General features: G+C 44.5%; 1 protein-coding gene and 1 non-coding gene across 2 annotated transcripts in view; both read left to right on the plus strand.

Annotated features, from left to right (window-relative positions):
- Positions 1–742: 742 nt before the first annotated feature.
- RNF182 (ring finger protein 182) overlaps positions 743–26509 on the plus strand; it is a 405114-nt gene continuing 379347 nt past the window's right edge. The window contains exon 1 of the mRNA XM_075745127.1: positions 743–752. The gene's annotated coding sequence lies outside the window, so the exon portion shown is untranslated. The remainder of the gene's footprint in view (positions 753–26509) is intronic.
- TRNAY-GUA (transfer RNA tyrosine (anticodon GUA)) lies at positions 2119–2208 on the plus strand. Its single transcript is given in 2 exon segments — positions 2119–2155; positions 2173–2208. It is a non-coding gene; the product is annotated as a tRNA-Tyr (tRNA).

Here is a 26509-nt window from a genome sequence, read left to right on the forward strand (position 1 = left end):
GTCACAAGCAAAACAGACCGAACTTAGAGAGGGAATTCATCTAATTTATTACTAAGCAAAACAGAGTAGAGGAATGAGAAATAAAATTGAATCTTAAAACACCTCCCCCCACCCCTCCCATCTTCCCGGGCTCAACTTCACTCCCGGCTTCAACCTCCGCCCCCCTCAGTGGCACAGGGGGACGGGGAGTGGGGGTTATGGTCAGTTCATCACACATTTTTTCTGCTGCTTCTTCATCCTCAGGGGGAGGACTCCTCTCATTGTTCCCCTGCTCCAGCGTGGGGTTCCTCTCACGGGAGACAACCCTTCATGGCCTTCTCCAACGTGAGTCTCCTCCATGGGGTGCAGACCTTCAGGAGCAAACTGCTCCAGCGTGGGTCCCCCATGGGGTCACAAGTCCTGCCAGCAAACCTGCTCTGGCGTGGGCTCCTCTTTCCACGGGTCCACAGGTCCTGCCAGGAGCTTGCTCCAGCGCGGGCTTCCCACGGGGCCACAGCCTCATTCAGGTGCCTCCACCTGCTCCAGCGTGGGGTCCTCCACGGGCTGCAGGTGGAATCGCTACACCCCCTCATCCTTCCTCCATGGGCTGCAGGGGGACAGCCTGCTTCACCATGGTCTTCACCACGGGCTGCAGGGGGATCTCTGCTCTGGTGCCTGGAGCACCTCCTCCCCCTCCTTCTTCACTGACCTTGGTGTCTGCAGAGTTTCTTACATCTCACTCCTCTCTCTGGCTGCAAAAGCCCTCTCTAGCTGTTTTTCTCTTTCTTAAATATGTTATCACAGAGGCGCTGATTGGCTTGGCCTTGGCCAGCGGCGGGTCCGTCTTAGAGCCGGCTGGCATTGGCTCTATCAGACACAGGGGAAGCTTCTAGCAGCTTCTCACAGAAGCCCCCCCTGTAGCCCCCCCGCTACAAAAACCTTGCCACGCAAACCCAACACACCCTGTCTTCCCCATACTCCCCCATTTGGTAGTTGCAGACTGCTGTACGATCCCCCTTTATCCATTTCTTCTTAAGGCTGAAGAAGCCCAGCTCTCTGCCTCCCCTCCTACATCGTGTGCTCCAGCCCCATGGCCATCTTGGTGGCTCTCCACTGGACTCGCTCCGGTATGTCCTCGTCTGTCTTGTACCAGGTAGCCCAGGTAGGACACGGCATTCCTAATGCAAGCTTGTAAGTGCTGAATATGGAGGAATAATCACTTCATTCAACCTGCTGGCTACACGCTTGCTGAAACAGCCCAGTGACTGGGGTTGAGTCACAAGGAGGAGGTGGAGGTAAGCATGGGTTAAGGATGGGTGTGCTGTAGGGCACTGAGGTAACACTGCTACACACCCCCCCGTCGCAAGTAGGATGGCATGGTTTCGGCAAACAGGGTGTCTGCTCACAGTTTTTCGCCCCACCCTGCTGTTCAGACAGCCGAGATTCTCGTGAATCACTGTAATTCAAAAAGAGCATAGTTCGCTTTCAATTGCCACAGCTGTGAGCTGCGGCACTTGCACAGATGATTCACAAAGGGCTCAGTCTCCCAGGCCCAGGGGTTGGGGAGGCCACCCGTTGCAATGCCAGACATTGCAACCTCATCTGTGTATGAGGGGTCTTATATGCACCATGGGAGTTGATGGGATTCGAATTAAAACCTCAATGGTTGTTCCTTTACGTTCTTCTCATCTGTTCCTCTGCATTTGCTATGGAAGCTGTCGGGGAGCGTGTTAACTGATTTGTTTGCTATTTTGTTACTGGATTTGGCTGGAGAACTGTGAGGAATCATGCGGAGGGGAGTTCTCCCTCTTCTCCTAGCTCAGCTTAGGAAATGTGGCAAGGTCACCAAAGAGTGGGCAAATTTCTTTGTCAAGCTGTAGACAGATTTCATATGGGTCATGACAGGAACTCCAACCTTAACGCTACCACCACCAACAGTCTTACAAGAGCTGTGAACTATTTGGCAGAAAACTGGCAGTTTTGTAACCAAAATCCAATTTTGCAGGGAAGTTAGCTTTGTGCCTTTTTTTTTGGATACTGTTTTGCTGTTGTGAAAAGCAATGCATATGGAGACCCATTAGAGCCTAAGGCTATTGTTGATATGGTCTTGACTCATTCTTGGCACCCCTTCTTCATCTTCCTTCGATAGCTCAGCTGGTAGAGCGGAGGACTGTAGGCTTTCTGTAGAAAGTAATCCTTAGGTCGCTGGTTCAATTCCGGCTCGAAGGAAAGGGTTTTTTTGGGGTTTTGTTTTTTGTCTTTCACTTATTTCTGGAATTTACAACTTTGCAGAACTGCCCTTTCCAACCATATGCCACTCTATGCCCCATGAGAAATTTAGTCTATTTAAAACATACCACTTTCAAGGATTTCATTTTCACTACTCTCCTTGTCTGCTTCAGCTGGTTCTTACAGCTATGGTGCTTTGACCGTTGCCACCTCTCTATCTTATCAGTTCATGCCCATTGTACAAGTTCTCTTCTGCAGAGTCTCAACACCTTCCACAGGCCCTTGTTAGCTAGAGCAGACCCACAGTGCAGAGCTTGCAGAGCCCCTTTTAGCTGAGTTGGGTGTGGAAAACGGCTGCAGGTCCGGTTATTGGGTCTTCCTTGTTGCTGGTTTTACCCCTTTCCCTATCCTGTTCTTGCATTTTGAAATTCAGAGGGTTTTGGGGTGGGGCTAAGAGAGACGGGGAAGAAAGATGTTTTTGTGATGACAATAGGAAAACCATCATCATTGAGGTCCAGATACTTGTCTGAGACAGCCACTGCATGCAGCTATAATCATTGGCCTCCTCATGAGAGGGTTGTGACTACCACTCTGCACACTGCCCTGAGGTGTGTCATTTCCATGCACTGTCCATTTCAGTGAAGAATTGTAAAGGTTGGGGTTACAAAGGAAATGGGTAGGAAAGAGGCAACGGAGGCATATGAAAGGACACCATAGGCCACAGGTTAAGGAGGCACTCTAAGGAGTCATTCTAAGGAGTCATTCTAAGGACTCATGCAGAAAACATCATCAGAAACTTTCAGAGAATAGAAAACAGGGCACTGTGATCTGTTAAAGAAAATTTTGTTTCACACAGGAAGCTGACTCACTTTCACAAGACACAATCAGCTCTGAGAGGTCTGTAAGAAGCTTTATTAAAGAAAAGATTAGAGGTTTTTAGATGTTTACATTAGATGAGATGACATTAGGGATCCAAATCCCAAAGCTCATGCAAAGCTTCTCATGCAAAGCATCTCCTCATGCAAAGTGCAATGCTAAGCTGAACAAAGAGAAGGAGGTGGCAATTTTGTTCAGTTGCTTACCTTTCATTGTGTTATAAATATACTTAGTATTGTTTAATAAGAAGTATTTGGTAGAAGTTGGAGTCAAATGCATTAAGGAACAAGTACTAAGCTAGAATGAATAATCAATTGATTATATGTAATTCCAGTATTTTAAAAGATTTTTTTTTTTACTAATTAGCGTCAGATCAATGACCATCGATCATAGTAGAACACCAGTCTTCTTTGTCCTTCCAAATCCAGCTGCATTAATTCCTCTTCAGCCTGCATAGCAGCACACACTTACAACCTCATAACCATAATGGGTTTTCAGCACAGGGAGGCACAGGACAGGAGAGAGGCAGTTCTGCCTCTCCTCTCAACCACGCAACCAGCTCTCCAGGCCCTGGGGCTGGGCACGCCGTGCATTTATTGCTCCATAGGTCCTCCCACAGCAGGATGGGGTTGTAAAACCAAAGGTGGGAGAGGCAAGCAGCCTCCTTCGCAGTCCTGCTAGGACTCCCGGGGAGGAAGATGCACAGCAGCAGCGTCTCTGGTGGGGATCTGGGAGTTGCTTTAGACGAGGAGGAGGAGGAGGAGAGGGGTATGAGCCTGGGTGATGCCACAGAAGAAACTCAGGTGTATTTGTAACCAGCCTGGGTTACAAATCTGTCCCATGGTGCCTGGGACAGATTTCCTCCTTGCAATGCGTCTTTTACGGTCTTGGTGAGCAATAAGACAAAGTAGGAACCTTTCCAAATGAGTGAGTACATGACTCATGCATTTAATTGCTGCAATAAGCCTGAAGCTTTTGATTCGAAATCTGCCAATAACTGTAAAAAAGTAAATCCTTGTGCTCGTATCAGAGAAGGAACCGATGCTTTCCCTGAGACTGGGGAATGGTGGTGACTGATGAACGGACTGACTGCCTCACAGGTCTTTTGTTGATGTGCTGATTTTTGCTGACTTAATATTTCAATCTGAGTTGCACAAGGTATGATTGAAACAAGAATGAAGGCAGAAAGGATTAATTAAAAGTAGGTTCTCATCACAAGCAGTGTTCGTTCTGTGGTTGAAAAGGGCGAGTTGTTACAGCATGGATTCACCCTGATATTACCACACACCAGCGGGTAACTGTGTCCTGGTGGAGAATACCACCTGATGTGGTTAGCTTCTGTTATCCCATGGCTGATTCATGTCATGCTATTTCAGCTACCAGGACTGCCCCATACTGATAGAGTGGTGACACTGACCCCATTGTCTTTCTCTGCAATGACATCTGCAGAAGGTAATTTTATAAAAGTTCCAGTGAATGTAGCCATCAAGCCAGAAATGTGAATTTAAATAAAGTTCTGGTGTGTTTTTCTCTCGCATGTGAGCTGAACTTCAGATTGCAAAAGTAGGAAGCATTTATAAATTTTATTGTCTTCTGTGTTAGGAGCTTCAGCCTTCTCTTTAATCTTGAATAAGTTTCCTCTCACAGCCAAACTTCTCTGGCTCATTGGACATTGTGAAGGTCACCGTGTCCTTGTCTGAGGAGCAGCACCCTGTGGACCAAACCTCTGCAACAAAGACGTAACCAGCTGAGGACATGATAGACCAGCAGTAGTAAGCTCCTATTAAGACAAGATAATGTTTGTTATCAGTGGGTTGAGTGGGATGTTCCTTCCCTTTCTGAAATACTTTCTTCTTGTCTCACCTCTTGTCCCAAAACAAACTTTTAACCTATCCCCTAGCTTAGAAGCAGCATACTGTGTGGTGAAGAAAGTGAAGCTCATACAGCTGGCGTAAACATATTGCAAAATATCCGTACTTTCTCCCTTGCTTGCTTGCATTCCCATAGGAAGGCTTGGTGAGTCGGATCCGGTCGCCTGTGCCCGCAGCACTTCTTAGGTGGTTATTTTGCACCTTTGCTAAGCAGCAAGTGTTACGTGGTTTGTGACTGGTCTTGTCTGTGCTCATTCTGAAAGTACGTTTTCATTAAAAATTAAAAGTGCAATTTTGGCACTGGCATAACTCCAAGTTCTCAGTTGTACTTGCTTTGAATGACTTTGTGTATCTTGAGCTTTGTTTTGATTTTCCAATATAAATGAATCCTGGCCTCACTCTAGACACCTGATTTCACCTGGTTGCATTGAAGCCCTATTGCAGGGAATGCTTCTTCTGACACAATGTGAAACAACTGAGCAACGCAGGGCCTGCCTAAGGAAATTTAGTTAACCTTAAAGAAACTTCAGAAAAGCTGGGTAATCTCCAAATTTTGAATGATGTGAGCTGCATGGTCCAGTATCATGTTTCAGCCCAGAAATGTAGTGCTGCAGCAGTGACAGGACGGAAGACCTAACTTTGTACTGAGCCCACTGCTTTCCTTTGAGCTCTGTAAATTTTTTTCTGCTGCCGTTGCTCTCTTGTAGCCCACCTGTTGCCTCTGATTGTGCAGATTTAGATAAAGCTCTTTGACCAGGGTTGTATCTTTGTAAAGTTTCTCATGATGGCAAGAAAAACATGGTCTTGATTCCATTCTGTAGTTATAATATAAATAAATAGTAACAACTGCATGGTTCCCTTACAGCTCTAGAGGTAGAATCATGGCAATTAAAATAATGTCCAATTAAGGAGAGCTTGAAAAGGCTTTTAAAACCAGGAAGCAAGTCAAGATGCATTGCTGATGATTTGCTAGTTTGTAGAAATTGCAAATGGTTGCAAATTGGCTTGCTTTTACCATGAAGTAAAACTATTCTCTAGTGCGTGTTTGGCTGAATTTATGAAAAGGATCTCAGCATGGCTGGAAATGACCAACAGCAGTTGCTACCTTTACTTGCAACCACCAGATCAGGTAGATTTACACTGAACTGAGCAACTGTTTGCACATTTCTTCAGGCCGCCTTAACCACCCTCTACCAACCAATTTTTCTTCTTCCTATTGTAGTTGTTATAATCAGGCCTTGATAAGAATTGCTGCCAGAGACATCCAATCAGTCCCATGTTATCATCTGGAAATGATTAGAGTCCTCAGGACAGATTGAAGCCATTTTGATAGCATTGATTAGTTCCTTATTTCAAGTTGTGCCATTTCACCATTCACTGTTTTAAAATTCTTGCCTCATTTATGAGGATATTGCTTTTTACATTGTAAATAACAAAATGTATTTTGTTGTGTGAGCCCAAATAAGCTTTGAAGTTTGTGGCTTTGTTATCTGAAAGTCATCTGGAGAGTGTATACTCTCTTGCTAGCTTTAATCAATGCACGATAATCAATTATCCTATCAAAGTGTTCAATTATTCCTTAGTGATGAGGTGCTGTAGCTGTTTAGCTTAATTTCCTAGCAGACTCTCAGCAGTCTCACTGCAGCATTGGGGTTACTTACCTGACTGCTTAAAGATGTCTGCTATGAAAATGAAGCTGGTACTATCTGAACACCAGCCTCCTCACAGAAAGCAGTGTCGGATGCTTCTTCAACACCACAAGCCACTTCTAAGTTGTGAGTTGGATGTACCATGTTGTTGCCAGTTCCTAAGAAGGGAGTCTTTGTCCATCTGTCTGTGCTTTTATGCTTAGGAGGGATGGCTTAAGAGTCCCAGCCTCTTCTTTGTTGAGTCTGGAGAGGTTTCAGCGTTTCTTTTTCCCACAGTATGCTACCTTTCCGTTTCCCAGGGATTCTGGGAGGAAAGGTACCACTGACTCTTGGGTTAGTACATTTCATGTTTATTTGATGGCTGAGGAAAAGAAATGTGAACAGGTGAAGCATGATTGCTGCTTAAGTCCCTCAAACCTTATAGAGGCCTGAGCAGATCTGTACTTGTGAATTAAGGGTCTCTTCAAATTCAGAGTTGCCCTTTTAGGAGTATATGGAGCAAACCCCCCTAATAATTTTAATGTCAATATAAGGCTTTTCTGGGATCATTATGTTTTGAATGCCACATGATCTTTAGTGTATCCATCTTCATGTCCCTGTGACATGGAGAGGTACCCATGTCCCTATTTCATATAACATTGTTAGTCACTAAAACTGCTGCTGTTGAGTGATGGGTCCTAAGAGGCTGCAGCAGAGCAGGAAAAGTCATCTGAGCCTTCAGAGGCTCTGACCACTGTGTGTCCTCACCACCCTTCCTCGCTTCTGGAGTTCCTCACTTTTGGGAAAGCGTTGACTTAACCCTCCAAGAAACCAGCAATGAGTTTTCCCTTGATTTCGGTTTGCAGCAGCTTTGCGGCCTAAATGATCTCTTTGGTTCCTTCTCCCAGAAAGATATCCAACTACCAGTGCATAAAACTCTCGGAGGATATTGCTGTATTAAATCTTGGAGCATTGCCACAGCCTGTTTTCCAGCACTGACTCCATGCCAGGTGAGCCGAGTGGCGTGTGCTGGAAGGGAGGGCTCCTTCTGCTGTGGTCAAATGGGGAAGGAAGAGAGCGGTGGCAATCAAGCAGGGCTGCTGGTGCAGGAGCCCTGCTCAGAGGTCCATTTGTCCATGCAGCCACGGGCTGTGGGTGCATGTGTTCACGGGCACATAAACAGGCCAGTGCTCAGTCCTTCATGAGAAATGAAACAGCACATGCATCTAGGAAAGGATCATTGAAAAATGGAAAGGACGTGGAGCTGTGTTTGAGCCACATTTCATCAAGCTGAAGGAAGGACAGCATAAGGGGCTCTGTGGCGAGGAGGTGTGTGAAGACATAGCAATTATCCTCATCTCAGCTTGCCTATTGAGAAATAATCAAACCTGTGATGAGTCTTGTGACCTGTCAGACCTCAACTGAACTGCAGCTGAAGAGATTCACTTTAAAAGGGTATAGGCTGCTTCTTATTGTTGATTTTTAACCATGAGAGTTCCTAAGGGAAATAGCATATAGTAATAACATTTAATGGTCTTCTGATGAGCATCTGGTGTTGGGTGTTTTTTTTCTTTTAAATTGCATTAAAATTAAAACTGCAGTATTGCACCAAGTCCTCATTTCCTGTTAGGAGAGGAATTATGATGCTCTATTGATTGGCAAAGCTGTTTCCCATCCCACATAAGTGCGGTTAGTGGACAGAACTTCTCTTGCAGACACAGACGTGCCCTACCACCCCCCTCAGTCCTGAAAGTTTTTCCCTCTAAATTATTCATAGTGAAACCACTGATCCTCAAAATTTAAAACAGAGGAGAGAAGGTATAAAATACTATCATGTATGCCTTTGCATTAATTTACGTGCCATCACATCGAATAAAAGGAAATAGCAAGTTAAGCATGTTCAAGAAGCTACATGATGAGTATAATTGATGCATTCAGCCTATAGAACATACATATAATAGTCCATTGTAGTTATGGGATTGGCCAGCCAATATTTTTGCTTTGGAGATCATTACTTAAGCAGATGACTCTTGACCCTTTTCTTTTAGTGCTTCGAGAAATTTGCCAGAAAGTACCCTTTTGTGCTAGTCAGCCTTTAACATCTCCCTCTGAGCAGCCTCGATTTTTCATTTAACTTTCTTCTGAACGTTAATCTGCTTTTTATCCCAAAGATCTTTATGAGAAATAAATTGGAGCCTTTTCAAAAACACAATTGTGAAAGCTTCTTCCTTACTAGTTAAAAGCTTGTCACAATGTAGCAACAATGCATGTGTCGTAAAATGGTGTATTTAACAAAAAAATCAAAAATAAAAAGGCAATGGAGCAATGCTGAAGCAACGTGCTGGGTGTTTCTGTACAGAAACTCACCTGCGCAGCCCTTGGAAGCATAGGAAATGTGATTCATAGCAGCAGATTGGAGAGCAAAGAAACCTATTCTCGGAAAGAAAAATACCTACTTTGATATAACTCTGCAGTTACCATTGGTCTTCATCTCCCCCAAGGTGGCTGATGGGTGGAATAAAGAGAAAGGCTCACAGCCTAAATGGCAAACCTCACTGAAGTATCTGGTTTAAATAGGTGCTGACTCAGGAAAGGGAGAGTGCTGGTGGGGATGGTGAAGATTGAAGTAGTGCATACAACCGGGTGGTTCCTTTTCAGTGCTGTTGGGAAAAGAGCAAAGGGGATGTTACAGAAGAGAGCGGGCTGCACTGGGGAGAGCCTGCACTGGGGGATGCACGCTTCCCCTGGGAATTCATCTGAATACCTGTTGGTACCCAGATCTCCCCCATGCGAGGTACTGGTGTACACGGGGACAAGGAAAGAAAATCCAGGTTTTAATCTGAGTTGGATTGCTCATTTAGGGCTGCAGATACTGCAGTTTCGGTGTAGCTGAGTGAAGATGTATTTTCCTCATCAACTACCCCCTTACAAGGGGAGTGCAGGTAGACTTCTGGAATTAATTATAAAGAAATCCCATATCCTCCTGTAAAACAGAATTAAAAAAGCCTAACGTCAAGGTGAGTGATAAGGGATTATCGGTGATTTGAGAATGAGTGTGACTTGGAGCCCCTCTACCCCCGCCCCAGTAATGAGTGGTGAAAAGCCCTCTGATATATGGCTTCACTGAAACCAAGGTGCCAAAAGGTTCCTTCCCATTTCTTTTCTTTCTGATGAGGCCCTTCTCTGCTCAGTGCACGTGACGATACCCAGTTTATTAAAAACACCTACAGAAATGATGGCTGCTTTTTTTTTTCCTAGGAAAGACAGACTTTGGCAAATAATAACTTCTAGTTCTTACTCCTAACATATGTATGACTTATTATTTATAGGGACTTGTAATAAAAATGGGAATTATTTTCTTGACCCGGTAAGTTACAGCTTAAACCAATAAAAGAACAAAGGAGGGGGACGTAAGAAGAGGACATAGGAAAGGGTTTTGTTTAAAGAGTCACGTGCACAGCTAGTAGATGTATCCAGAGAAAAGAGATAAAATACTCCACTCTAATAACTGTGACGTTCTGCTGGCTTATTGCTTTCTAAAGACTTTACCCTCCGTGGACACAAAGCTGTATAAAAGATGAAGTAGTTGCGCTCCACATTTTAGTCATCCTAGTAATGATGGCAACATCTCCATTACAAACTCAGTTCTCCAAGGAAAGCAAACCTCTCTCTAGTATTTCCAAGGGAAAAATTAATTGGATTCACTTCTCGGTGTTGCCTCTGTACTTGCTCCTCCATTCCTTGCTTCTCGCTGCTTGACCTTTGTTGAGTTAGTCATGTAAAGCAAGAAAATACTGATTTAAGTTCATAAATCTTGGTCCTCCTATTTCCTGTAAACAGGTCCAGCTGAGAAAGTGAAGAAGAAACCTGTCAGGATGCCATGACAAGCACTGTATATCAGAAGCCCACTGGACAGAAAACCTAGCTCAAACACTAACTTTGTTTTTGCAAAGCAGGAAACGTTGCTTAAATTCATATAGTAAATATTTCTTTGTGTATCATGGGGAGCTTTCATGTAAGCTCAGATTAGCTGGAGATCAGGACAAGGCCTGAACTTTGTTCCCTCATTGCTATAAAAACAAATTGTCTGGGGTATTTTCAAGGAAGCCCCTCAGCTTTGGAGCTAGGCAGAAATGCATCACAGTTGATCATGATCCTGTGTTCTACAGACATTAGACAGAAAGACTTTTAGGCTGATATTTAAAAATAAGGAAATGGCTCAGAAGGAAAGAGATGGGCAAAAATCCCAAAGCGGAAAGAACCAGCAAAGGGAAAAGGTCCATTACACTTATGGGAAAAGAGAAGAGGGACAAGGATGAAAGTGGTGTTTACTTCAAAGGGGTGAAATCAGAGCCAGGTTAAAAGAAAGCCACTAAAAGTTTTTTAATTGTAGAGAAGTTTGAAATGGGTGTAAAATGAGTTGTTTCTCCCTCTTTTTCTTGCTTTATACCAGTGCTGGTCCAGAAAATACCATTGCATGCGGCATCAACAGAAAGAGGAGAATCCAGGGAGTTGCAGAGACATCCTTAGTGTTGATGTGTCTGAGGGATGAGGGCTAGGGGGCTATAGGAGGGTAGGTGTACTTTGGGCATTAATCACTTGGGTAGATACAGAGGGATGTCCTAGCATTCACCCATGGCTTTTTCCAGGGCCCTGCATCGTGATGGTCCTCCCAAGTACTGTGCAAGTGTGCAGAACAAGCTTTCCCAGCCATAACCTGTCGTGGGGATGCGTTGTTCCCCCTCTTCCCCCTGCCACAGACCTGGTGGCTCTGCCTTATCCGTGGAGGACCTAGAGCCCAGGGGGGAAATGTCTCACCCGTGGCGGTGGATTGCTTCAGCCAACAAGCCCGGCAATCTTGTACTTTTATGAACACTGAGCTCACCTTGGATATTAAAAGAAAGAAATGCATTAGCTGGTAAGCGTGTTGGGTCTCTTCCAAGGCACGCTAGCGTGTTGCTCTGCACACCAGCATGGAAACAATTTGCAGGCAGGAGAGCTGGTAAGAACTCTCTCAAGGAGCTGTGCCACATGCTCGTCCCTCCCTTCGCCTTCAGAGTCATTCTTTATTCAACCTCTTTTGCTCCAGTTTCACCATCTGAGCTTAAACGTGGCCTTCTGACATGGAGAATCTGGGTGAGTAGAGCCACATTATTTGTAAAATCCCTAGCCAATCTTATTTTTTGGCTTGAAGGTGGCTGTTATGGCATTGTTTTTATTATTCATCAAAAGGAAACTTTTCAAAGTAAATACATCAAATACCACATAACATAAGCTCTTCCCAACCACGGCTTCCTCTCCCTTTTTCTTTTCCCCTACCTCCTATTTTTATAAGTAATCAAGTTGTTACTCCCGAGTCAATTCCAGGTCATCTTTCATTTGCTCAAAATATATCCTTATTGGCAAGCTATTTTCCCATTATTCAGGAACACACATATTGTTTTACTTACAGCTGTGTGCTGTATTTTATGTTCTCATATAAATGTTATGCCTGGATTATCATAACTAGAGCAAACTGGTTTTAGGGTTTGTTGTTGTTGTTATTTTTAGGTTCTCCCCAAGCAGGAGAGAAATATTATTATATCTATTTTTTGGTATCTTTTCTAGTTCTTAAAGTGACTCAACTTTTCACATTTCTCTCTAGTAACGTAGATTTCCCCTCTGCTGTGTGAGTTTCCCTAGTTTGGGGAATGATGATAGCTGAGGTTTGGGAAAGATCAAGGGCAAGCAGCATTGCTTCCATCCCACAGGGGGCAGGAAAGACGACAAGGCAGGGACAGATTCCAGATTCATTACCTCCTGTGTGAAAAAAGGTAATTTTTCTTTTGTGTTTTAAACTGTTACTAGTTTCAAGGATTGTCCCTGTTTCCAGTGTTGCAGGATCTGGCAAAATCTGGTGAGTTCTGCATTCACTATTTTCTTGATTTTGGGAGCTGGTCAAATAGATGTTCATATTTACGTGTGGAGGGCTCAGTGACGGAAAGCACCTAAGTGCCATTGGCTTCAGCATGTTCTTAAATATTTACTGAAGTGATTAACTTACTTGAGGTCTTGACGCAAAAGAATGCATTTGTAGCAACAAATACATATTGTTATTATTAATCCTATCACTGAATTTCATGCCTGTGCATGCTAATGCTTGATGCACTACAGAGACATACAGCATGCAGAAGAGATGGATTTCCTCCTTCTCTATGGATAACAAAAGACAAAAAAGAATTTCCCCCTTGTTTTTAGGGTGTCTGCGACAGTGGAAGACCACTGGAGGAAAGCGTGCTGCTGAATTCCCTGCAGCCTTATAGGTTTTAGGATTTTTTTTGATATGGTCTTCTAATGCAGAAAGGCATGGTTCTGCCTCCCCTGTCCCCATGAGAGTAAGACCACAGGCACATCTTAAGCTACTCAGTTTATTAATACTCTGTACTTGTTAATTTGTGAATGACTTGAAGGCACTCAGAGCATTAAAGGAAGTCTCCTCCCAGAGGTTTTTGAAAGAGAGTCTCCTGGATTTTTTTTGAAGTTGAGATATTCATAGTTTGCATGGGCTTGTTTCTTCTGAGTAAATGTGTGCTAAATGTTAATGCTTACATTATAACTGGGTGTCTTATAGTAGGTATGATGTTTAACTGGCGCCCAAGATTCAAGAACAGAGATGATACATGAACATTTGTCCAAATTAGGTGAATTGTTAAAAAAATTTTGGTTGATCTCATTATTTTAACCTCCAAAGAAGAAATCCCCTATAGGATAAATGTTTAATCATTAAAGCAAACAGACAAACAAACAAAGCAACCTTTTGTCATTGTTGGTGGGAAAAGCATGCCTTACACTTTGCAAGATTCACGAGGAACAGCAGACACGCTTCTGGCTGTGAGTAATATTATAATGGTTATTTGATGTTTTCAGGAGGAGAGAGGAGAGCTTGTAGCTGAATGGTTTCTCTGGCAGCTTCTTGGCTTGAACTTCAGGATGAATGTCAAGTGAAATGCCAGAGTGAACGACACTGACCGGGACACGTTTGTGTCACCCTTCTCTTCCCCAGACTAATTTAGTTATGCCCTGCTCCACAACAGTTCACAAGTTGTTCGTGAAACAGTAAGGGATCCCAGAGACGCAAGCTTTGCTCTCTGCCCACCTTGCCCTATTCACCTTCCACATCGCCCCAGGAACTTTGACTGCCGTGCCAATTACAGCCGTGATCGGGTCTGTCTTTAGTGGATGTTGATATCTGAACAAACAAACCAAGAGTCTGGTCTTGATTGCTGATGTCTTTACAATTTGGTTTCCTGTGGCGTGTTTGTACAGATGTAATGGTTGGTATTCCCCTGCTTTTAAATAATCACGACCATATTGGGGGGCGGGAGGATGGGACTAATTTGCTGGGAGTTCACTGGAGGAGCCCCCACCCCGCTCCTGTGGCTCAGCTTCTGTTCAAGCCTCGCTGCCTAACCCACTGCTTGGGCTGGTGACTTCTGTTTCCATCTGTCCCCCTTCAGAAAGGGCTTGTGATCATTCACTCCTTTCAGCCCAGGAGAACTGTCATTAGAGCAACTAGTGCATGTAAACACATCTTGTCTGCAGATTGAGCAAATGCTGAACGGCACACGGAAAACACCTCCAAGGACAAGGGCGATGCGGAGAGCGTGAACAAATGACCACTGTCTCGGCAGATCCTTTGTACAGGAGGATACGTGTCCTGGATATCTCTCATTTCCCGTAGCCAAAGAAATGTTCTTTTTCACTTTATATCCTGCTGACTGCTTGCTGCTCTATTTGTCCCGAGCTGGTATAGTACAGCTCAGCCATTGCCCTCCTCTGAGCTGCACTGGAGGAGCAGTGAACAAGCAGCTCCTGGTCAAAGGAGCTGGAAGGACAGATTCGGGCTCTTTTCTCACCCTGCTGTGATTTGGGGTACACCTTGGTCCCTGCTAGACCAAGCTGCGTGAGCTATGTAAAGCAAGCTGCTTTACAGTCAAATGATACTGCGAATTCCTCTGTCACTCCATCCTTTCTGCCCCAGGCAATGCCCTCACTCTTATTTCGAGCTCTTTTCCCCAGCATGGGTTTGGCATGTTTGGGAGTGGAGTCGGGAGTGTTTAAATCCTTCGATGTTCTGTGGCCAGCAGGACTGAGGGAGCAGTCTGCTCCAAGCAGATCTCCCTCTCAGACTATTTGCAGTCATATCCAAATGGCAGTGGGGAAAAAAAAAGGCTAATTGTATGCTCTCCAATTTTCTCTATTAGGAAGATCAAAAGAATTACTGCCTTTACTGGCAAATCTCAAGGATGAATTGTGGCAGCCAGACCAGTACTGGTCTGTGTTGAACTGTAGTCACCCAGAATAAATCAGCACTAATTGCAGTCTAGGGCTGTGATTCCAGAGGGGCTGCTAAAGCACCACACAGTGACCCCGACTGCCCAGCTGGTAAAGCCAATGGTAAAACTCCCAGGGACCTCAGGAGGCACAGGGCTGAGGCTGCACCCTTGCCTGCTTTAAAACCAAATATCCTGTTACCTCTCTGAGGAAACAGGACGGATACAGCAGTGTGGTAAGCACTGTGATCCCACCTTCGGCAGAACGTAGCTGCCCCTGTGTTGCGGGATCCGGAGGGAAGGCGATACCTTGGCTTTCTGGCTACAGGAGATCTGCACAGAGTTGCTCTGGTGGCCTTGGAGAAGATGAGGTGGCTGCTGGTTCAGGTTCTCAACCTTTCCCACCTTTACCCATGGCAAGATCTGCCACTCACCACAACAGGGGACATCTGGCCCCACGGCTGGCTGTGGCACCAGCCAGACTGACCGTTTCCACCACGGCCAAGCAAATTGTTCTGCTGCTGCTCTCACCTGAGACGATTCTTCTTCTGTGCCTCCCTCCAGAGGCGGTGGGTGCTGCCATATGGGTGGTCTTATGTTATCATGGCTTAGTCACCTTTGTCACAGGAGTGCAGACGGATCAGCAAAACATGATGTCCACAATGAAAAAGATTTCTATGATATCAAATTTTATTTTAATTTCATTCTCACTGAAACTATCTTTGAAAATAACGCAGCTTTAAATATAAATGAAATACGTATATATAGTTTTCAGATTTTCCTTATAAAAGACAGGCAGGAAATGGAATTCAAGTCAGTTTAAAAGCCTGATTAGTCTGAAGACTCAAGTGCCAGACAATTTTGAAGAAAGTTTCTTTACTGCTATAAAGGGAATCACTTTTTCTTCAGAAAAAATGAGGGAAAGTTTGGGAAAAATGTTGGTGCAAAGGCACAAATGTGGCCTGCAGGAAAGCAAAGGGGACAAGCCACCTTCCTGCCGCTTGCCCACGAGGAAATGCTGGCATGAACTGCGGGCAGAAGTTGAACCAAAAGGGCTGTGGCGGGTACGTGATTTGAGCCGTGGGAGGTGGCAAGGACCTGAGAGAGCAAGCCCGACTGCTCCTTCCCCTGCACGCACCAACCCCACCAGGCTCAAGGGGAAAGAGGTCCCCCCCTGCATTAAAATAAGCAGCTGGAAAGCCAAGCGAGCAGGGTGCCTGGGCAGGGGGGGTAGCGGGGATGGGCTGGAAGCGGGCGCTCGCTGCCAGGAGGGTGGCCAAGGCTGCGCTGACTCTTCCCAGGACCTGAGCAAGGACCAGGCAACACCTCCTGCACCACAGGGGACAGCAGTGTGGGGCCAAGCTTTGTCCTTGTGAGCCAAAGACTGGGCAGTGAGTGCCACTTGCTCTGTTATTAAGAGAAATTAAAAGCAACCTTCAGTCAGCTGTTAACTGTGATGCTGGGAGTTGACACCAATCACTCCCACACTTGACCCCTTCAGAGCGATTTATAAACACTGGCTAACTAATCCTCACCACACAGGTGGGGGAAGGAGTAGGCAGGGATTTCCCCTCCTCTCTCCCACCTCCATTTTGTAAGAGGAGATGGGAGGTGGGGTCCTGCACCTATTTTATCCAGGTGAGAGCAGCCAGGAGCGAGCCTGGCAGTGTCCATCTGATGCCATGGGAGATGCTATGGCATGGCATGGAGCAACACCACCAAGCAGGGCACAGGTGAAGACCACAGTCTTGGCCTGGCAGAGAGATTTGTAAGTAGTACACCACGTTGCTGTTCTTTTTATATATGATCGGAAATGTCTTGAAGCCAGATGCTCAGCTGGTGTAAATCAATAGAGCACTACAGATTTATACCAGCTGCAGAGCTGGCCCCTGTGACCCACTGGGAAGGGGACAGGGGAAAGGGAGAGAGGCTGTTTCTGGTAACCTCTCTACCAACCTTCCTCATGGGTAAATATCTCCATATGTTAACAAATGCTAATTAAAACCAAAAGCACAGAGGAGCTCTCAGGATGTGTGTGAGGCAGGAGCACCCCAGGATCCTGCACTGCTGTAATCTTTCTCCTCCCCCTGGATCTCACCTTTTATTTGGTGTTGCACCTCCCTGACTGATATTTAACCTTGCTCCTGGTGCTCTTTGTTGGAGTTTTGCCATGCACGTAGTGTTGCTCTGATAGGTGTAGGACTGCTGTCTATAGACACCTGGGAGCAACCCCAGATGTTTCACTGGTCAAGGGGGAGAATATGTTTTGCTGCAGTGTGCCTTGCAAGTCATGTAAGTATCTGTGCTCATCAATTGGGAACTTTATGGGAAGGGACTCTGGAAATGCAACTTCTTTTTTGGCCTCCAGGTGACCACCACCTTCTCTGTGGACTGGGATAGCTCTGAGTGTGATTGTTTCTGGAGGACAAAGGCATTATGCTTAAAAAAAAACCCAAACCATGAATAGCTGTAATGTTCTATAGATAATAAATGAGTACAAGTTTGCCCTTGAGGTACAGAGAAAGTTTCAGAAGTGGATGTTTGACGTATCTGTTTGTACAAGGGCTAGAGTATCTCTAGGGAGGCTGTGTGTCGGAGCTGTCAGGCTTGTATTAAAGAGTGACATTTTCAAAGTGATGGATAGGATTTAGGATCTGATTCCTGCACTGCCATTAATGGCAGTTGCACTGTTGTGAACATGTAGGGATAAGTATATTATATATTCTCAGTGCATCATTTTGGAGCCAAAACTTTCTGGGGAAAATTCAAATATACATGATGTGGTTTCCACAGAGACCCTAGCACTTCACAAAGGGGTCCATGCTCTGTGCATTGATTAACAAGTCACTGATGTGCTCTCCTTTACTCAGAAGCCTAAGGATGTATTAATTTTTTTAAAAAATTGTCATTATTTGCATTTGACAGGGCTGGCTTATGTGTTTGTATTAGAAATAGACCCAAGAGAATTGCAGCAAATTATGATGGCAGTGTAACAGAAGCACATGCATTCAAATATAACAAACAGCCTCTCTTTATTTCTCAGTAAGAGTGTGTTCCTGCTGCCTTTAAGTCAGTGGCAAAAAATCCTGTTGACTTCTTGTGGGTCAGAAGTGGATACAAAATACTATTTCCCTACCCCGTCAAGTCAGCCTAATATTTTTGCAGTAGTAGAGAGGTAGTATATGCCAGAAGATAGGGGTGAGTTGTAATGCACCAGTATAGCATTTGGGCAGTACACAAAATGAATGTAATGTAGGTACCCCAAAGAATGGTAAGAGGGAAGGTCCTGCATATACCTTGACTTGCCCAGAAATGCCCCAAAGATGATACCACCTTAACTTCTGCATGTTTTCTCATTAGTTTTCACAGCCTTCATGTTACTGAAGTATTTAGTTTGGATGTGCTTATGGAGATTGCTATCTATTACTCCAGGTCTACCTTTTGCCTCAAGTGACATGATGAGCACATTAGCACTGAAGCCAAATTTGTTTTGTTGTGATGGCTCTGCAGCAGGTACAGCTTTTGTAAACAGATGCTGCAAGAGAGGTAGGTTTTTTGCATCACTCCAGATCTCTTGAGAACTAAAGTGTTCAGGTAAACAGCTGGTTGAGGGACAAAAGAAATACTGTTAACTGAGAAGTATTCTCAGACTGTCTCTTTTTAGAAATTCATTTCTTATAATCTGTGTCCATTTTCTAGATTTTTTTTTTTTGGCTGAAGGTACACCACAGTAATTCCTTTTCTTTATGCTTAGTTGAAATCCATTTCATCTACACCATGTGTAACTCAAGTGGCTAACAAATACTGCACAACCAACTTTCGAATTTTTACATTCATAGTCAAGTGTCAGCCAAATATTCAAAATAGATTTTGTTTGATATTTAATGCACTTCTTCCAACATTTCTGTATTCTATGTTTAATTTTTGAAAATACTATGAGCCTGATCTGCAGCCCTGGCAAAACCCTTTGTATTATGTGGCTCTTCCAGGAGCTGAAAGACGTGCCGAAGATGCACGTTGGCTGGAGCTTCCTTACCCTACCGCATGGGTAGCATAGCCCCTTTTCTTTTGTCTTGCTAACCTTTCTTCTGTTGCTGAAGGGCTGGCCAATCTCTTTCATCACCTCCTGGTAGGCGTTTAGTAATAGGGGGTGTTCATTTTCAAATCTCTGTGAAATACAATTGTTTTTCATACAGTAAATACTGTATCTTCCTAAAAAGTTCTTATGAGCTGTTTTCAGCTGTGAAATGGCCGCAGTCTATGTGGTGGATGCCTAACTTTTTTGGCCTGTTGTATGTAGCCTCTCTCTCCTGTTGTCTGCTGGATAGTTCAGTAGCGCACACGTATCACTTCTCTGGGTTGGTCAAAGCCTCCCAGAAGTGTATTTCACTCTACAGTGTCTCATTTTGGCATGGACATTAATTTTTCCTATCATATTTTTTTTTTTCTGGAGTGGGTCACAGGGCTGTGGACCCGTGCTCTGCCAGGAATTGGTGAAATCTGCGGGTGTGTTATCCACATCCCAACTGTACCGTTTCCACCCGGGCCTTGATGAACAAACGGCATGTGGAGCAGCATCACTGTAAAGTGGGCTGGGGTCTGACCGTAGACAGATTGCACCTCATCTTGGGTTCTGTCCAGTTTTGTTGGCTTCATGCTTCTCGAGGTGAAGGAGCCTCTGTTGTCGATGCAGCTGAAATGTGTGTTACTGGTTTTTAGCTGTCGTTGCTCTGAAGGCCTGGAAAGCAGCGATGTTGGCAAAGAAGTGTTCACATCACAGTCCCTGTCAGACTCTATAAGTCTAAGCCCCTAGGAATTAAATACACACCTATAACCACAATGGAAATGATGCTGAAGTCAAACCAGTCATGGGTACCGTGCAGTGCTGGGCTGATGCCAACTGTGCTATCCACACACATCACTGCAATCCCTGGTACGGGGAAAGAAATTGCTTATCTCCACCTTGTAGTAATACAAAATGCATAGTTTGGTGGCAATCTCCAAGATGCCCCATGAGCAGTGCAGCAGCACAGCCTTTGTTAGACCTTGTCTCAGCATTGATACGTCATCAATGTTGAAATACAGATGAGCAAACATATGCATTATTTCCATACTGTGTATCTCCAGGTCCTGTTTCAGGATCACTTCAGCAGCCCCAGTGCTGGCACAAGCGATGAAGAAAGGGGATTATTTGAAGCAAATCACCTAAACCTAATCTATGGCTGAAATCTTCTTACTGCGTTGAGCTGTGGCTGATGGCAACGGGCAACAAACACTGACCTAGCATTCATCAGCAAAATTTGGGTGGACAAGTGGTAATGGACTTCACCCTAGGCTTGCATCTTAAGCCAATTGCTGTGCAGATGAAAGCAGCCCTTTCAAGCTGTTCCATTGGGTTTTAAAAGCAAAACTGAGAAGGCTTCACTAGCGAACTTGATCTCTTGTAGTGTTTATTCTCACCAACCAAGAGCAGCAATTAATATCTCTTTCAGATGGTGAGAATCTCTTTCAGATGGTGAGAATCAACAGTCTTGTAGACATGCAGAGGAAATGGAAATGACATATGAGTTTTAATTAACCTACTTCTCCTTGGCTCTGCTATGCAGTGCCAAAATATAGCAATATGGATCCTTCAGTTATGTGCCTGGCATCTTCCTGGGCTGCTGGCTTTAGTTGAAAGCAAGCGAGTTCCACGTGTGTATCTGAGATCCACGTGTTTCTTGTGGGTTGATTACCAGAAAGGTGCCTGAACCCTTGGTACTTTTGCTCCACCTGCATGTACCCCGGTATTTTGAAGATGTTCCTGGTTTTGCACACAACCATATGATCGAGAAATCTCTAAATGATATCATCTCTTGTGATACCTCTGACCATCACTCTCATTACAGTCTCAAGCAGTGCTTGGTCTTCCCTGGATGCTTCGTGTGCATTGATATAAAACAGTATGGCAGAAAATCTGATGTCATCTGCAGCTGTCGTGCCGCTTTTCAAAGGAGAAGGCATTAACCCTTTCTAGCAAAATCTCCCCTGTGAAGGGCAAATGTCTTCTTGTCTGAACAGCGCACTCAGCCTAATTATTTACATCTGTACCTCCTTGCTGGCCCCAGTTCTCACTGGGGTAAACTGGCACTGCTCCATGGAAGTCAGTGAAGCTGTAATTTTCACTGCTGGCAGCAGACAATTTTGACCCTCTTTCCTGGACTATGCTTTATTTTATCAACTTCATGTCCTCCAACATCTGGTGTCATAAAGCGTTCAGCCACAGAGATGAGGTTTCTATAAATATATTTCTCCCATAAGGACATTGACAGCATTCAAGTCGCAAAGTGTTTCGGAGCTGTATGGGAGGAGGGAGGAACAAGGTGAGAGGGGAGGCAAGGTGTCTTATTTCCCCTCTCACCTCCTTCATCTCAAGTCCCAGTTTCCTCCAGGATATGTTTTTAGTGTTAATGGCAAAAGTGCTCCAAAGCGGTGGTAAATGTGGGCCCCAGATGTGCTAATTCAGCCTGGGCCGGGCAGGGGAATGTATGCATTATCTCACAGCTCTGACAGCTTCAGTTTAGGCTAAATCTCTGTTGCTGTATTTTGGCCCTCATACCCATCCGCTGGGTATCCGTGTGTGTGTGTCCATCCGTGCCGTGTCTGGCCCCCCCCCCCCCCCGGTGCTGCGGCACAGGCACAGCCAGCCCCTCCTGGCTCTAAACTGGGTGAGCATCAGTGGTTTTTGCAATGGCTCATCCGCCTCCCGACTGCTCTGAGTAGCCTCGTGCCAGGTCTGACCGCTGCTACTGCAAGGGGAGAAGGTCAGGGGAGCTGCAAAACGAAAGAAGACAGCGCACTGGGGTGGGCAGCCAGTCGGCAGCAATGGGTCTTGCCTTTAACCTGCTTTGAAGGTCGTGAAGATCAAAAGGAAAAAAAATTACTATCCATTTCCATGTTCACCTTACCATGTAGACATATGGCCTCAGGGGTGACTAGAGGTACCAAAAATGTCATTGTGTGAAAGGTGTAGGCATATATAACATGCTGTCACAAAAGATGAGGATGTTAGCCTTTCTTTTGTTCCTCAAAATACTGCCTGAGCAATCTGCTGCATGTGCTACTGTACTATTGATTTACTGCTTGATTATAATGACATTTCATAACACAAGTGTTATTAAAGACTTGTTAATCTTGCTTAAGGATCATATTCCTCAAAATGTTTGAGCAAAACGCTTTGCGTTTATCTTTAAGTATGTGTTTAAATAAACTCAAATGAGTTGCTGTATCAAGGTTTTAATTACCAGTTGCTCTCCTTAGCGCAGAGCCTGTGGTTTCTTAACCGTTCTTACGGGATTGCTGAAGTTTTACTACAGCCCTACTACACTTCCAGTATTTCTGTCTCACCCTGTCTCTCTCAATGCCAATGCAAAGAGGACAAATGCTTTCTGAAGTACACCTGACTCAAAGCTAAGTGGATTTTGCCGAGATTTATACGGGAGCTATGCTATGGTGGAATAATATCTGTCCTTGCCAATTAGCATGGAAAATATTTTTAGCATACTGGGACATTAACAAGTGAGTGCTGTGTGCACTGGGCGTGTGGTCCTTGTTATTGAACATCTATGTTGTGTCTAGAGGTGGTAAGAAGCTTCAAGTCCTGTTGTCCAGGGGACTTTGCAAACACAGAGAACGTCCCCAGACCAGAGCAGGCATTACGCAGTATCTTCAGTTGTTTGTACAACACCAATATCTTTAACAGCGTTATCTACTTAACTTTTTGTGGTGGTGTTATTTACTTGACATGTATTAAGGGAGTTGTTTTTAGATGACCATACGCTTTGAGATACTTCATAAGGGTACACAATTATTTCCGCTATTACCTTCTGTGAATGCTTATGTGCAGAAGGAGGTGCTCAGCTCAGGTTTTCTACCTGTTCTGCCCTAATTGTGAGCAAAAGTATGTCCTAACAGCCTTACTCAAAACTCTTTAATCTAAATAGAAAGACTCCTACAATCTTGTACCATAGGGTTCTCATGAAATACTTGTACTGAAGCCTTGACTGTGTATCAAATTTTTGCAGTTTAACTTAGTTCAAAATCTGATTTTAGCTGAACAAGTGTAAACAGCCTTATAAGTGACCTTTTGTGTTAAATTTAGCCTTATGTTAAGCTTAAGTTTGCAGTGGTCCAGACACCAAGCACGTATCCTTTAAGAGGGACTTTGCCATTTTTAACAGCCATAGAAAATTGAATTAGAAACTCTGAAAGTGTCTGAAGCCCTTCCTCCCCTTGTAGCATTTGAAATTGGCTTTCTGTCTTTCCTGTAACGTTCACAAAGTCTTTTCATGCTGGGATCACATACTTCTTACAGAATATTATGAAATGTTAAGGGATGATGAAAGGCACCCTATGCTTCTCTTATTTTTGCATGGCTCTCTATTTCTTACAATGGTTAAAGAGAAAGTTATCGGCTTTTTTAGAGTCCTTAGGCAGCTTGTGTGTCTGTTTTCCCCCAGAGAGGTGAAAGATGGTGAAAGGAAAAACTACCTTATGTCTACCTGGGTGAGAGCCTGCACGCCAGCCACCACTGCAGAGCAGCCGATGTGCTCTAAGTTCACACCTTTGTGTGGAAAATTCACAAGCTGCTTTGTGGTATCTTGTTTGTTTCTGTCCATAACCTGATCGTGCTTTATTTATTTATCTATCATTTTAGTTACAACGGTGTGAAAATGTATGTTGATTTTGGTCAAGGTGGGGAGGAATTGTTTCTGCTAAACCAGAACCAACCAGTTGGCTGTACACACACAGGGTCACTTGCAATCTAGTGTCGTCCCGATTAAACCTTCACTGTAGGATTTCTCAGGCTTAGTTAGGCTGGAGTAGCTTTACCAGCAGAGACCCTGTGACACCTGCCATAGGCAAGTTCGTCTGGTCTCGTAAAAGGTGCGGTGATTCTCCTTAGACCGTGCCAAACAGTGCTCCCTCTGCGGCTTTCACCGACTTGCAGCAAAGCGGCCCAATTAAACTAGGACCTGTTGTGAATAGAAAAGGCCTGGGAAGGACCAGAACAGGCTATTGATAGCACAAAAATGAAGTTGAAGCCCTTTGAGTTTGGCTGTGAATTGTGAGGGCAGTAGTGGGTATCAGAGAACCCGCAGGTGCGGGCAGCGGCGACTCGCGTGGCTGTGTTTTAGTGAGTACTCTAACTCGCCGCTCATTTGGCAGGGCAGTCAGAATAACCACAGGTGGTTTTTACTGCTTCTGGGCAGCAGAGGTATGAACATCTGTCATATTTAAGCTAAGGAATTTCTCCAGTTAGCTTGTCACTGGTGGAAACTTCCCGATGAGCGAATTCCCCCTTTGCACGCTGGACCTCCAGGGTCTGGAAACCAAACACTCTTTTCTCCAAATTTTTTTCTCTCTCACAGTGCCAACATTGAAATATTTTTTTTCCCACCACAGGGTGTTTTTGATGTTGTTGTTGATGATTGTTTTCATTTTTGGTGTTTTCTTTTATGGCTTTGAGTCAGCTGTCTTAAAAGAGGAAGGTTTGACCATCTGGTTCTGGGAACAATCAGCATCTAAGAGGCATGGTTGGTTTGCACATCATTCCAGGCCTGCTTAAAATAAACAGAACCATCGTCCTTAGAAAATAAGATGCACCAGATGTAAAACAACCTCGAGCTCTGTGAAGAGAGGGTGAAATTTATGCAGCACTTGAGAGAGATCTAGGGATTAACGGAGGGGTGTTATAAAATGAAATTCTAGTTTCAGTTACTTTTGACACCTTATCTTGAAAAGGAGAAGGGTGGAGGAAAAAAACCCAGCTAAGAACCCAAGGGAAAATAGAACCCTGAAAATTGTGGGCCTCTCATCAGAGTAGCTTTCCCCCTCCTCCAATACGTTGACTCCATAGGTGTGGTGTACAAATCACCCATCCGACAGGGAATGAGTACGTTCTCTGAGCTGGCTGTGAATTGCCATACACAAGAAAGCGTAATTAAAGGGAACCATCAGAAAGACCTGCACAGCCCCTTTCGGGGGGCGCAGGGGCAGGAATGCTGCGCTTTCAGCTGGCATTGTTCCCCTCCCCATTCAACTGGAGTGGTAGACTGTTAAAATTTCCCCCAGTCCCCAGCCTGCTGGTGCTGCTCATTCCTGCTCTATGTGGGGATGTGGTTTTGTTTCTGCTTTCTTTTTTTTTCTTTTTATTTTTAAATTTTTTTAAGACCAATATATCTCCTAGAGTCTCCAGTGAACCTGCAGGTTTATGTGCGCTTCGTCTTTTTTTCTTTCTTTCTTTTTCTTTCTTTCTTTTTTCTGTGACAAACTTTAACCCTTCTTTTTACCCTCTCTCATTCCTTCCAAGTAGCCTTTACCCTGCTTGTGTGAGCAGCTGACAAAGAGAATAAGTAATTTCTTAGCCTTTCAGTGTTGAACTGCTTCTGTTTTTGTGAGTGGCCTTTGCACCTGTTGTGATAAGCACAGCTCCCTTCACAGCAGCACTGAAAGGGTGGCAATCTCTTTCCTCCCCCTTTAAACTTACCCTTTCTTTCAGTGAATACCAATAATTAAGGAAAAGGCTTGAGTCTGCAGTGGATTCTTTAGCCTGACAAAACCTAGTATTTATATAGATTAAAATGAACAGGGAGACGGAGGCACCTTTCTCATCGGCTTGGTGAGAACTGTCTATGGCAGGCATGTCGCATGAACAAAACAGGATGACCAGTGCATTTAACTAAATTTGGCTTTACCCCACCCAGCCTTGTCTGTCCTGTTTATACCTCCAAACCGCGTTCTCCTTGTGTGAACTTGCCTCATCGTGTGCAACACAGAATACAAAATAATGTGTGCCGTCGAGGAAAAAAAAAAAATCACTGCTATTTAGCATTTTTAAGAAATGTGCATTTCGATGTGCTTTTTAATATGTCCCTTCTCTCTGTAGTTTGCAAAATACTTATAGCTGTGGAGCTTTATTTGCTGAGGTTTCGTTCAGCGCGGGGGTTCCCCCTTCACCTGCGGCTGGTGTGCCAGCTTCGAGCCAAGGGGACGCTGAGCGCTTGTGGGTGGGTGATGAGTACCTTCAGTGACTGTCCCTCAGCCCAGGTCTGAAAAAAGGCACCATGGAGCAAAAAAAAAAAAAAAAAAAAAGAGTGGAAAGACTACCCAGCTGCTCACACAATGCAAGAGAAGGCCTTGGCTGCTGTTCAAAGCTGCTCTGAGTGTTTCAATTTAATTCTAAATTAAAAGCAGCCAGTGTTGTATAGCACAGGGAAAAGATTATGTATTAATGCTTTTTCCCCCTGACATAATCCTAATGATCGCACTAAAATAAATAAAAGTTAAGCCTTCTTCCTCTCTTTCCCCCGTTGCTATATTATGCTGTGGCGAGCAGCCAGGTTTTCGTAGGTGAAAAGAAGAGGGGAGAGGTCCCAAAACTGCAAGACTGAGAGGGATATTGCACGCCGCTGAGCTTCACTTCGACCTTCTCCCTCCTCCTTTGCTGTTGACATCCTTTGCTTCAGGCCCCCATTGAACAGTAAGTAAGAGAAGAAGCCCTTTTGCAAAAAGCCCGAGTAAAATTGAAGTTACTAACAGGAGGAAGCGAGGGGCTGTGAGGCGGTGACTTACT

This window comes from Balearica regulorum, chromosome 2 (assembly GCF_011004875.1).
Source record: "Balearica regulorum gibbericeps isolate bBalReg1 chromosome 2, bBalReg1.pri, whole genome shotgun sequence".
NCBI lineage: Eukaryota > Metazoa > Chordata > Aves > Gruiformes > Gruidae > Balearica > Balearica regulorum.